General features: G+C 42.8%; 1 long non-coding RNA gene across 1 annotated transcript; it reads left to right on the forward strand.

Annotated features, from left to right (window-relative positions):
* The first annotated feature begins 2101 nt into the window (after positions 1 to 2101).
* LOC146762459 (uncharacterized) lies at positions 2102 to 12062 on the forward strand. Its single transcript, XR_014944116.1, has 3 exons — positions 2102 to 2503; positions 8475 to 8599; positions 10474 to 12062. It is a non-coding gene; the product is annotated as an uncharacterized LOC146762459 (long non-coding RNA).
* The last annotated feature ends 288 nt before the right edge of the window (positions 12063 to 12350 follow it).

Raw genomic sequence — 12350 nt, forward strand, 5'->3', positions numbered from 1 at the left:
CGTTCTATGATTCTATGAATCTGATTAGATTTCCAGGGTCAATTGTAGCTCAAGCAATATCATGTAATGGTGCCACAGGATGTTGTATCCCCAACCTCTTCTTGACTGCTCATTTGCTTCAGCGCCTTTTCCTCCTTCAGAGTTATGTTTCAGCGCTGTGCTTAGTAAAATCTGCTCCATCCTGAACTCTGTATCAGGGTAATATTGGTGTGCTACATACAGCCAGCCTCAAAGTAACTGTAATGACCACATCTCAACTGATAACTTCTTTTCATGGTCTTTTCAGTTATCCAGTTAGCCTTTTGGCCATGGATCAGGTTTGAGATCTCTCGTGGAGGGAATATAGCATTTTACAGCAAACTTGTAAGCCAGCAGCAAACAGAGTCCCCCAGATAGAATTAGCCATCTGAAAGACAGCAGAATCAGGAGACAACATAAAAGGGGCTGTAAAAGTTGTGTCAAGGCCTAGGGCTTTAGAACTGATATGTAATTGGATTTTCTGCCAGATGAGGAAGAAAGCAAGACAGCTATCATGTAGCAAAAAAAAAATAATATCAGAACCTCCAAAGAACCTAATATGTAATTAGGGCAGTGAGTGTCAGCCTTGGTTATTATTTCTGCTGAATTTCATTTTATAGCAAGACAGAAGAATAAATGAGTGGAGTCTGGCACTAACAGAGCACAGGTGAAGTTGAAATAATGTGCTGGAGACTGTCTAATTTACTAGAGTGAATGAGACAGCAGCTCATGGATATGTCTGCTTTGTGGTAAGTTTACATCACAGGTAAACAGATTTGTATAAAAGATAATGGTTGTCTTAACTTTTCTTAACAAGGCATTTCCAGGAATGCGTGCTTGGAACTAACTCCCAGGCAAAGCCAAAAGCCGTGCTATGGTAATGTGATTGAAAAGAGGTGATATCTCAGGCATTTTACTCTGTTCATTAATGCAAGAGAGCAGTAGCACAGTCTGCTTAGCCTAGACTGCCCTTCTGGGGGATAAATCCATCTTACACTGTTCATGTGAACCCTCCAGGGATGAAAGGCCCCTTTGTGCAACCTTTACCCTGAGTAGCACCTTGCTCCGTATTTAGACCCACTGACCTTGGTGGGATTACTTGCAAAGCGATCAGTGCTGATGCGGGCGTTGTGATCCAGCCAGAACCATAGTGTTCAGACCCCTCTGGAGGCTCATAGTATGGGGAGGAAATATTAATGTTGGCAGAGCTTACAATGGTTTTCCTTAAAATGAGTGTAAACATATTTCTTTAACAGATTAAAAACAAACAAACAAAACAAAAACATTCCATATCTAGTCACATACATTTCATTCTTTAAAGCAGTCACAGTATTGTTTAGCCAGGTATTTGCTTGTTTTCATTAATCTGTTAAAATAACATCAGCCAAGCAGAAAATCAGATGCTTACATTTTGCTGGAGGGCATTCATTTAGGTCTCCAGCCAGTCGTGCTCAACTATGCTGCTAGGTGTTCAGCTAAGGACATTCAAGAGAAAGCTCAACCTCTCAAAGTAGTGCTTTCCCTCTCCCAGGTTCAGATCCACTGAAAGCAGCAAGAGTTTCAAAGCAGCATCCCATGGAGGCACGGAAGGAAGCAACAGTATATGGAAGACAGCACTGTCTTGTTGGTAAAGAAAGTATCCCCAATATTAGTAATAAATAATCTCAACAAGTGTTTGCAATTCAGGTTTGTTTGCAGTTCAGGTTTGTTTCCAATAAACCGTTCCATATTTCAGAACATTCCATAGACTCAGCCTGTTGTAACTGCATCTTTTTCAAAGCAGAATGAGATCCTAAAATACAAAGGAAGGAAAGCTGTAGAGGGAAAGAGATAAAAAGCATGGAACTTGATCAGCTTTCTGTTTCCCTGTACACATAAACCATCTTCCAGTTAAACCTGTTGGACTTGTTTTTTCCTCTTTAGCAAATGGGAGTTGGATAGAAAAATTATGTATTTTTTAAAGCTTCTTCTTGAAATTTGTTTCCTTCTTCACATAGATGCACATTTTAAAATTCATTTATTTTTTTACAGAGCAAACACTTGGAGAAAAGTGAGGTTAAAGTTTTATGGTAAATCGCCCAATAAAATCTGAGGTGCCTTTGCATTTCCCAAGGACTGGGAATTAATTCTGCTTGCAGCACTGTTTAACATGCACAGTCAGTCACCAGTATGGGCCAGAATGAAAGAATCAGCAGGCTTTGTCCCTGTTGTCACTGTAGGACAGCAGTAGTGCCATCACAGGAACAGGACAGGAACGAGTAATGTTGGTCCGCACGCACACACAGAGCATGAGGGCAGAAACTGGGAGGCTGGGAAATACACAGGAAGCTGTGAAAAAACAATTAGTGGTTTGTTAATTAGTCAAAAAAGCTTGTTCTCTTTGTCCATCACGGATACAACGGAACAGAAGAGGCAATTGTGGGATGCTGTGCAGAAGGGCGACTGGAGCAAGGGTAACACAAAGCCTTGAGGACAAGAACCAGGGGTAAGGCTGATTGGTGAGGATATATTGACTAATTAGTGCACTAGCGGTTGTGGCTGGAAACTAAGTGAGTTTGAAAGAAAAATACAAGGGCTGGATGAGAAAAGGCGCTGAAAGAGACTGCAACAGCAGTTGCAGTATGACTGACACATGTGCAGGTAGGGACTGCTGTCGGTCCTGCTGAATGCAGTGCTCCCCCTGAGGCACCTTCCTCCTGGTGGTTCCCCCTGCCAGTTAACACTATGCTGGCTGAACTACCGCATCCCTCCTTGACTGATGACTCCAAGTCATCTTTTGCTCCTGCCTGCCAAACCCATTCCTTTTTTCTTTCTCCTCTGCAGGATGAATCCACTCAAACACATTCTGACAAAGACAGGGAAGCTTCTAAAGAGGACAAAACGGTTGATTGTGAGACAGCCACCTACGTGCATAGTGGCACTGTCCTCCGCATTACTCACTTTTGCATGCAGAAGTTCAGCACCCAAGGAGTAGCACAGCACAGAAAGCTGGATGGACAAATGACTACAGAGAGCATGGAGCTGAGGCAGGTGGCAGTGACTGGGTATGCTTGGATAGAATCTCATTTGCTTTATTTCTACTCTCATTCAATCTTGTTCTTCCCCCGTGTATTCAAAACCAACGGTGAAAAATTTCATGACAAAGTATCATGCCTTCGTGAGGGCTTATTTAACTCTCGCCTCTCCTCAGGACCAAACTACCACAGGTTTTGCTAACTACTCTTTTTTAGATAATCATCTCTCTGAGGAGGCTCTGGCTCTCCCTGTGAAAGAAAATGTCTCATTTGCATTTCAATGAGAAGCATTCAGCTTCTCACCCCTGCCTCCCCAGACCGCTTCCTGTTGCAAGCCCTCCGGCTTTCACTTTCCTTTAGAGGCAGTCCCATTGCATTGCATTGAGCCCTCTCAAGCACCTTCTTACTCAGAGGACGGGGCAGGGACTTCTAGAAGTACACTTGGAAAAAAATAGTTTCTGCTCTTAAATATAGTGAGTGGAAGTTGCGCCCATGGCTGCTCGTGGCTCTGAGAAATGGTCAAGTGTCACAGGGGGGAAGGACCAAGTTACAAAACACTGTTCTCTCTGATCACTTCCATAGTTGGGATGTGCCCAAGCATGCTTCACAGAAGGTTAAAGCTGAATGGTAGTGGATTCAGACACCTGATTTGTACATGCTGTGTCTTGTGCCTGTTGCGCACATGCATCCAGGACCTATACCAGTGCGGTGGGAGGACTTGTTCCCATCTCATTCTCCTGTAGGCGGGATGCAGGGGACCCAGGACAGCACGGGTTCAGTGGCACTAGTATACAAGCCACCAACATTACACAACTTTGCTGCTGCCAGTGCTAAGTAGTACACTCGTCATCCTACAACATCCTGCCCGCTGCAGTGTCCTCAGCAAGTGAGATTCCATGGAGACCATCTCCGAGCCCCACCCACCATGGATGGGGATAAGGGCTTTGTAACTGTTGGGCTTGTGGGATGAGGTTTGGAAGAACTGGGACAAGTCATGCTCACTTGTGCACCAGCAGCTGCAAAGCATGAGATATGAAAGCTGCAGAAAGTGTTCAGGAAAATGCATGCCTCCGAAACAAAACATCTAGTGCCAAGTTTTCCACAGAATACATCTGGAAAAATAAAGAATTCAGTCTGATATCTAAGTAACCAATGTAAGGGGCAAGACTTCTGATGCTCATGGAGGGATTCATAAGGTGCTGAGAACCAGCAGGTAGCCAGCAAACAAAATAATACTTTAGTAGAAGTTCTGCTACTAATTTTAGTTCTACTCGCAAGTGGCTAAATACAGTTATTTACTGTCCTAAAACTATGGCTGACCTTCTCAATGTGAGTAGGTGGTCCCTGCCCATGTCATACCCTGGGGTTCAGTGTTAACTGTCAGGGGCTTCTCCTGCTTTGCGCATATATGAGAAAACAAAGTGTGAAAGTAGAATGAAATTGAAAAAGCAAGAGACAGAATTAATTCTACCACTCATTAACATCATATCACATGTTTCACTTGTGTAGTGGTGAAGACCTAGAAATATATCTTTTAAGTGATTTCTCAAATCATCTGTAGGGGTGGACTACTGCACAGTGAGATGGTAATAGTGTACAAGGAAGCACTGCCAGTTGAGAGCCCTAGTTAAACATCTTAATTAAGATGTTTGTCAAGGTCCTGGTGGCAGGCAGTGTGCTTCAAGAAAATGCAAGTTGTTCCAGGAAGACGGGAAATCATGAGTTTCACTTCTAATGCCTCTGTCATCTATAGATTCTCTGAGGTCTAGCACATGGTGGGTTAACCAGGCTTTTAGACACTGGGAACGTTATGTAGTCTCTCCTCAATACCTGTCTCATGACACTTCTGGGAACCTCAGCAGTCTTGTTGTTCTAAAACTGAAGAAACCTGAGTTTTTTATAATACGTCTGGCTGTCTTGTGTAGGCATTGCTGGGTAAACCCAGTAATTTATTTTTGCCTCTCAATGGTTTTATCTTTACTCCTGTGATTTTAATGTTACTGTGCCAATTCCAGGTAGGTGGTTGAACTTAACAAGTGTAAAAAAATAATCAGGAAGATCAAAATCATAGGAACCCAACCCACTTAGCATCTATGGGAATGTCAGACTCACCTTCCATTAGGGGAGCCTGTGGTAAATGCCAGCCCAGAACAACACTGGTTGCACTGTGACTGGAGGGATGTGTGAGAACCTATTCCTATTTTCTTTGGCACTGGCACAGGCTGCCCAGAAAAGCTGTGGATGCCCCGTCCCTGGAGGTGTTCAGGGCAGGGTAGGATGGAGACCTAGGCAGCCCGATCTGGCAAGCAGCAACCCTGCATATGGCAGGGGGTTGGAACTGGATGATCTTGAAAGTCCCTTCCAACCCAAACCATTTTGCAGTTCTATGATTTCCAGGCAGTCATAGGATGTGGTGAATGGCAGTGTTGTGAGTTCAGGTACAGGTACTGCTGAGGAAACTGTGGATCTAGGCATGAGGCAGATTGGCTGTGGTCTGTGGGATGAGGCCACATTTGATGTCTGGATGGTGCTGATACCCTCCCCAAAATTCCTTCTCCACAGCATCTATGCAAGAGCTGACAGGGCCTGTGAACAGTGAAGCAGGAAAAGATGCTCTGCTGGAATTCGGAATAAAGGGGGGCTAAAAGGGGGATAGTTAGTTTATAGAAACAAGTAAAGGAAACTTAAAGGTAGTTTATAGAAACAAGTAAAGGAAACTTAAAGGTAACAAGTAAAAGAAACAAGGGGCCTGAGAGAGCAGGGAGGATGCAGATAAGGAGTGAGACCTCACAGACGACCAGAAGAGGAGTTGCATTCCCCCTGATAAGAACAAGAGGGGGTCTGCATGCTAAAGACAAGAGGGGGTCTGTATGCTAAAGAGCTATTGAATATGTATCAGAATTCCTAGAACTATTGACTATGTATTAAATGTACCTATATCTGTGTCACAATTTTACAAGTCGGTGTGCAAGTTTGGTGGAGCTATCCCCCTTGCACCCGGCGCTGCGCAACGCTGGAATAAACATACCTGCTTTATAACCCATCTCTGGATTATAGAGTTTGATTCCGCAATACCTGGAGTTGCCAGACATGAGCTCAGCAGGGCCCTGTGCCTGGCTCCACAAACAAACCATCAGGGCTGCCATGGGGGACTGTCATCACCCACAACCACACAGAACAGTTTGTGAGCTAGGACCAGGAAACCTCACAGCATGAATTGGTCACGCTGTCAACCATGGGATACCCACCTTTCACAAAAGGGAAAGAGTATGAGCAGGAATTAAAAAAGAGAGAGTGAGTGGAAAGAGTGACTAGTTCTGTTAGTAGGTAAAACATTTTCCATGCCCACAGGTAGGGCAGGCTTTGCACCACTCAGCTCAGCCCAGCTGGATTTCAGGATGCTGTGCTGAAGGGCTGCAGGGCATACAGCACAGAATGCACAGCTCTGCCTTGCAGACAAGTCTTGTTTCCCTGGCTGCCCTGCTAGATTACAGATGCTAATAGCAGCTTCTCCTCTTACAGAGGTCCCCTCCCAGGAGGGAATTAGTTTCCACAGCCTGAGAAACAAAGCCAAACGGCTCAGGCTCAATGCTTTCATTGTCTGGCTTAGACTCGGAATAAGAGCATCCCAGGGCTGAGGAGAGGTGTGGTAGAAATCCCATAGCAAAGATTTAACTCCGGCAGCTTCCACTCTGGCTTTGTACATGTGTGAGTTCTGGTTGTTACAGATCATGAGGCAGATGAATCTTGGGGTGCTCATTTCCCTACAGGTTTTTGTGATCTGATGCTCTGCTGAATCTAAGTCCATCAGAGGCTTCCATGAGATGCCTGGGGAGTTCTTGTCTCACTTTCCAATATTGAGGATCTGAGCTAAAAAAAGGCAGCACTGTTATCCGGTAGCAAAAGTAGGCTGTTCTGAGAGGCAGAAGCAGGGCTTGCATTTTGCAAACTTGTGCAAGAAATGGAACATTTCTATGATGAGATGCTCACAGTCGACAGGCAAAATGGAAAAACACATTTATGTGTTTGTAATGGACACGTGTAACTCTAACAGAGGTGTATGCAGTTTAGAAACCTGCCACTTTCTATGGAGAAGGTTAGGGAAAAAGCCCACTTGATTTCACTACGAAATGTTTATATCCCTTTCATGTCAATACATTGAACTGTAATTGCACATGTAATTAACTGAATGAAAGTTTAGTCTTACAGATAATTGGGATGTACGTGTTAAATAGGAAAAAAAAGCCTTGTTCAAGCCATCACACTTCTTTATTTTTCAATCAGTGAAGAATTAGTTTAGCACCTCAATGTGCTTCACATTCATGCATTATAAAGGCTGTAAGCACAGCTAGCATGAAAATGGAACTGTAGGAGATCATGAATGGTTCTTAGCCTTTACTGAAAACCCCAATTTACTTTGTTATTTCAGGAAAAACCTGCGTGTTAAAGCATGGTATAAAGTGGTAGCATCTGTTTTCAGTCTTTTGGGATTCTTCTTAAACCTGCACTTTTCAAAAGAAAAGATCCTCTCATTTTTTCTTCTTTAGCTTTAAGAATATCTTGCATTTCTATGGTCTTCATTCAAGACTTTACTCTGTCATCCTTTCTTACATCATACAGTCCCTTACCACAGGACCTTGCTAAATCCTGTGTTTCCTTTTCACTCAGATTTGGGTTATACTTCTGAAACATCTCCATAATGGGCAGGCAGTGCAGAATTAGGTTTCTATCAAAGGAACAGATTAGCATACAATTTCCATTTTCCAAATGGGAAGAGTATTTATACAAAACGCTGTGAGCGATGTGCTGTGATGTAATTGTTTAAGAACCTGAGTGGGAAGTAAATAGTAAAGACAGCTCTTTCATACAGCACTAATATTTCTAGACCTCCTCCTACTTGTTTCATAGAAAGCATTGCAATTGTTATGTTATTTTTATTCCTATTGCCGTAACTTTCTAATTGTGCTTTCATAAATTAGTAGTTTATTTGTATAGTGGCTGTCAATTTGTTCTTAAAAAATATATTTTTAGCAAATCTTCTTGAAAATTCTGTTTGTGACCTTTGATAGAAGATTAAACTTACTTTGGTTATAGGGTACAAAGAATCCTTACTTAAAGTGCAGGCAATGAAATGAAGATTGTTACTGTTCTGGTAGCTTTAATAGCCCATGTTTTTTGGGTGGATCTAAGAGAAGCTCTTTGTCAGCCTGGGGCCAACTCATTGCAAGTTCAGTTGGTGGGAGGGTGGGATAGCCCTGCTCAGAAATGCCTTCAGCCCCCAGCCCTGTGCTGGAATCTCACTCTGCTCCCAGGGGTCAGTGTCTCCAGGCAGGAATCTGCCTTATCACTCGCCTTAGCAACCCATCTTCTATCGATCATCAATTAGCAGGAGTGTGACACTCTCTGGGCCAGCATCCTTAACTCTTTCCTTTGCTGTGATAGAGGGAAGCAGAGAGGATGGCAAAGAATAAAAGAAATGAAATCACATGGCTGCCTGTTTCTCAGCCACCACGTGTGAACATGTTTACTTAAACAGGAAGGAGAAGCAACAGAAAATAAGGAGATGGGTAAGAACTGTGTAGGAGGAGAACTCCAGGTGTCCTTTACTCTGCTGGACAACATTTCCCATTGAAGTGTGGAAGAAGTTTTATGTTTTGTTTGTAATTTAGGATGGGTTTATTCATGTGTGTTATTCATAAACTGGAATTTAAATAATTCTGTGTGCACATGTGGCACAATGTGGATTTTAAAGAACATAAAGAGAATTCTATCTCACATAAGCTGTCCGATGCTATACAAAGGCAATTCAACAGTTGGTTGTGACCTTTGTTAATGCCAGTTAACCCCAGCTCTTTTGTACAACACTGGTGGTGAAGCTGCCTTCCCTGCTTTTTCAAGCAAAAAGGGTATTAGCAGAGCGATAGGGAGCACAACAGAGAATGAAGCCTTTAGAAAAACACGCTGTGTTTTTCTATCAGTGCACCAAACAGGAATCTAGCATCTGCCTGTATGTCCTCCTGCAAGAGTTAGAAGGAAGAGAAACAGTCTGTTTATTAAATTCTTATGCATCTATTGGTGGTAGATTGTTTTGTCCTTCAGAAGCAGATAATTAAGCACTGCTAACCCAGGGCCTACTTGGTATATGTGACCACCCATGAAGTGTGAGAGATATTTTCTCCACCAAGATACACAAACGCACCCTTCACATAACTTCAAAGTGGCTTTGTAGATAGTAGAGGCCTTGAAAAGGCATAAACTTGCTAATGATTTCCTCCTCAAATAAATATCCATGCCAGTCACATGGCATTGTTTATTCAGTGGTTGAATATTAGCTCAACTTAAGATAGAAAGAAGTAACTGTCTGGACCATCAATCCTCAATCCAAACTCTTGTTCCCTCATAACCCCCTATAGCCCCGTACCCTGCCCCCCCCACGTCCCCATGGGGGGCATGTCTTCTATGTTTCTTCAGGCTGCCAAGGAAAATCATGACAACTTTTCTACCATGGCAGCTCTTTGGTTAGCCTCGAGAAAAGAAACCATGGGAAGGCTGCTGCTTCCTAAGTGGAAAAAGCCCTGAGTGCATGTTGGCAGAAAGAGATCTGGTACACTGAGAGTGTTCTTCCAACAGAAAAAAGAGTACATTAAATTTGATAGTATATGCTATGAGACTTCAAATCCTATGGTTCATAATGTGGCATGGAATGAAGAGCAGATATCTAGTGTTCAGTTGGGCTTATTTTCCACCGATATAAAGGGCTATGCCTTTTCCTTCCTCTTCCCTTGCACCTAATATCCTAGTAAAGAAAAGAGGAGCCAAACAGCTTAGCATAAAATGCATAAAGGATAGATGAGAGAGCTGAACAATCCAGAAAAGATTTTTTTTTCCTTTTATTTATTATTTGTTGCAATTACCAACTCATTAAACCTAAGGGCTTCCCAGTCACATGGACACTTTGCATTCATTAAAACAGTGCTTTCTGCTGCCACTAGCATTTTCATTCTCCTTGGGTGGCTGCCTTTATACTTTCTTCTGCATATATTTCAGCAGCCAATGAAGAATCAGTGATAGCCTCAAAAATAATATTAACAACAACAACAACAAGAAAGATTAAAAAAAAACCAACAAAACACTTGAGAGGTCCTCCTTTGGCTTCCTTAAGTGCTTTCTGTGCTTCTTAAATTGCATAGGTAGTATTTTATTAAGATCTGAGTCAGAAACAAAAAGAGCTAGAGCTCACTAACAGCACACAGCTGTCTGCTTACTTCAAAGCAGCTTGGGCAGGCCTTTGGCCTCCTCCTGGGGGAAGGGGAGGAGAGGGGCACTCTGTCTTCCTGTCCCTTGAGCCCGTTGCTTTCATGTACTGCAGATTTACTGCTGCTGGCTGCCTTATTTCAGTTGTGCATACTAACGGCTCTTGTTTTTGCCTTTTACTTTGCAGTACTGTGAAGCTGCCACACGGCCTGGGCCCTCCTACTGAACTGAACTGGTGTTCTTGTTTCAGGCTGCCACCAAGCTGAAGTGACTGAGCAGTGCTCCCTGAAGACCGTAATTTCCCTGCCTGAAAGATGTACCAAATGAGTCATTCATTTAACACTTCCCCTCTTGCAGGTTTTGCTTTCGTATTGATGCCAGTCTCAGAAGTGTGATCAGATCCTGTCCTGGCTTCTGTTCTGTTAAATCACGTTGAAACTTCTGTGTCATTCTCTGTGACCTTTGGTCTGCGATTTCTCCACTTTATATTCTCTCTTTGCTACTTTTAATTTTCAGCATTTTCACCGAGTACTGTCTTAATGATACTTGTAATTAAAAGTTTTTCAAAACAATTGTGGTGTTGGGAGGGAATGTTGCTTCCATTTTTGCAATTGCCATGATCTTTCCATGAGAGAGACTCGTCCTTATGTTTCCTTCTCCACAATGAGTTGCTTTTGATGGTAAAAATCACAAGGAAATCACTCTGTGGTGCTTGTCAAAGTTTACTCAGATTTGTTTTTTTGCCAGGCTGCTGTGAGTTTCCTAATCCCCACTTTGCAAGCAGGCTCAGCATTGCCAGCTGTGTGCCTGCTGCTGCTGGGATGCCTTCCTTCATCTCCTGCCACAAGCTGGGGAGCAGGGCAGGTGCAAGCTTGGGCTTTCTGACTCAGTAAAATCTGTTCAGGATGTGAGCAGCTTCCCTCCTGCAGGAGTTGTAGATGTACTCAGCAAAGCATTTTTCCCTCTATAAATTGCTTTAGCTCTTGCCATGAACTATGAAGTCAGCTCCATGAAAGACCTACTCGAAGAGTTGTTGTCAAGACATCAGCTCAGCATTACTCATACTAGTAAAATACAGTGAGGCACATAGCAAGATTTTAGAAGATTGAAAAGAGGAACGCTTTTATTTTGACCAGTTTAGACAGATTGCATCAACATCTAATACATGCCCTACATTGCTATTGCACTGTGTCCATACAGAGGCCCATAATTCCGCCATTACTACTCATAAGGGGTGAGCAGATGTTGTAGTATAAATCTGTCTTCTGTTAGCCAAATTGGGCAGATATAAGGAAGACTGAAGCACACCCTGGTAAGCACCACTTTACAGGTGTGACTACAATGACCAATTGAGTATTTCTAACAAAAACAAATTAACCAGAGATGTGCATGAAGTCCACACACTGAGCTGGAGGACACAGGCTTGTGAGGATGTTGGTCCCAGCTTGCCTATCTATACTATAATTTGTTCCTTGGAGGAGATTTTTCTCTTCATTTCCTGATATAATTGTGCCAACTCTTGTAATTTTACCACAAGTTTCAGGATATAAATAACAATACATTTTTCTTACAGTTCATGGTCCTTAGGATTGTCTGCCTGTAAGAGAAATTCCTCTCTCCCATTTACTCCCTGTGCCCTCAGCCTGGCACAGGCATATTGCACTGTGCACCTTGTAGTTTTAATTTTTTCTTGATTACCAAACTGGAAACCAGGTCTTTCTCAAATGCAGGCACAATATAACAAAAGAGAAATGCTATGAAAGTATATTCTTAGTCCTCAATGGGCTTTTGCGTATGTGGGAGGGGATTTTCATGTGGGAGGGTATTTTCAGCAATAACTCTTGGGACTTGCTTGCTGCAGTGACTTCTGTTTTCATCCAGTGCTCTCAGCCAAGAAGTAGATTTTGGTCTTCCAAAAGCCAGAACAAGAGTTAAAATCTCTCAGTAAGTTGTGGAATATGAAGACACAGAGCATTTTTTCCAGTGAGTGTTTTAGATACAGTACTACCTTGTTTGTTGGTCCAGGCACAGGACTCACTTCTTCCTTCATATATCCAGAAAGTG

Source organism: Coturnix japonica, chromosome 1, assembly GCF_054131305.1.
Source record: "Coturnix japonica strain WE chromosome 1, WE-NBRP24, whole genome shotgun sequence".
NCBI lineage: Eukaryota > Metazoa > Chordata > Aves > Galliformes > Phasianidae > Coturnix > Coturnix japonica.